At 33.7% G+C, this 1,242-nt stretch overlaps 1 pseudogene; it reads right to left on the bottom strand.

Annotated features, from left to right (window-relative positions):
* Positions 1-722, bottom strand: part of LOC107720825 (transmembrane protein 132C-like) — a 17,002-nt pseudogene extending 16,280 nt beyond the window's left edge.
* Between the last annotated feature and the right edge of the window lie 520 nt (positions 723-1,242).

The following is a 1,242-nucleotide window of genomic DNA, read 5'->3' as shown; positions in this document are numbered from 1 at the left end:
TTTAACTCAACAATTGCAAGTTTGTCAATTCTGAAGGGAAAAAAAGCCAGAAGTGTGGGATTATAAACGTCATTATAAGAATGACGACTTGATTTTTCTTATCAGAATTGTGAGATATAATCTCAGAATTGCTAGAAAAAGTCAGAATTTTGAAATACAAACTCAAAGTTACCTTTTTTATTCTTTTATTCCATGGCTTCCGTAGACTGCTACTTTAAGACTGTCATTTTCTGCCACCAGATAGGCTCCGCCTTCAAAAAAATGTCATCACTTTTTGCAAACACCAAATTGGTCTATAGGTTTATGCTTAAAAGAACAAATAATTGCCAAGCTTGACACCAGCTGGTTAAAAGTTATTGTAAATATAGCATAGAAAAGTGTAGTTAATTCTGAGAAAAGGAATTTTCTTAACTTAAAAGGATAGTTCACCCCAAAAAATCGCCAATGACAGTAAGTTGGTTAATCACTGCCTAATCATCTGATTAAAAGTAATTAATTCAATTTTCCTTAATAGACACACTTACCTTTTCACGTTTGTAGATGACTTTCTCTGACAGATTACTCCAACACTTCCATCTGGGCCTGTGTCAAGGGTGATGTCCCATAGTAGTGTGTTGCTAGGTGTGGCTGTACGGAAGCACACTCCCTTTTTTACCATGGCTCTGTTGAGAGTAAAAAATACAAATTGAAGGAATATCCTAATTAGATTTTGCCTAGTATCACTTTCAACAAATTTGTGAATTATGAATAGATTTCAGAGTGTTTAATAGTAAAACAAACAAACAAGTTAGTTACTGGTTAAACTAATAACACAACTGGTCTTTCACACTATCTCACAGATTGTTATGAAAAAGAATTTGAGTTGGAAAATCTAAATAATATACTGGGTATACTGTGATAATGTGGTGTACCCCAGGGTTTGATTCTGGGCCCTTTTAACCTTTATAGGTTTCCACTGGTGTAATTAATCAGTGTAACATCTGCTTCAAGTATGTAACATACGTTTATCAGTTTTTGCATTTTCTGGAAATCAAATCCTTGTCTTGGCATAGCTAGTAACATGCTCTGCTGTTTGAGCTACAGGAACACCATGGTGTAACCACTACATGATTGTATAGCCCTATATTTAAATGTATAAACAGGGCTGTGTATTCCCTAGTTGCTGGGAACATTGTTTTCAAACATAATTACTTACTTGATTAGATTATGTATTTAGATATATACAGTATTTAGACAATTAAA

Source organism: Sinocyclocheilus rhinocerous, unplaced genomic scaffold (assembly GCF_001515625.1).
Source record: "Sinocyclocheilus rhinocerous isolate Xijiao unplaced genomic scaffold, SAMN03320098_v1.1 scaffold12705, whole genome shotgun sequence".
In the NCBI taxonomy this organism is placed as follows: domain Eukaryota; kingdom Metazoa; phylum Chordata; class Actinopteri; order Cypriniformes; family Cyprinidae; genus Sinocyclocheilus; species Sinocyclocheilus rhinocerous.
Note: the sequence above shows the minus strand (reverse complement) of the source record. Positions and strands in the feature narration are given on the sequence as shown.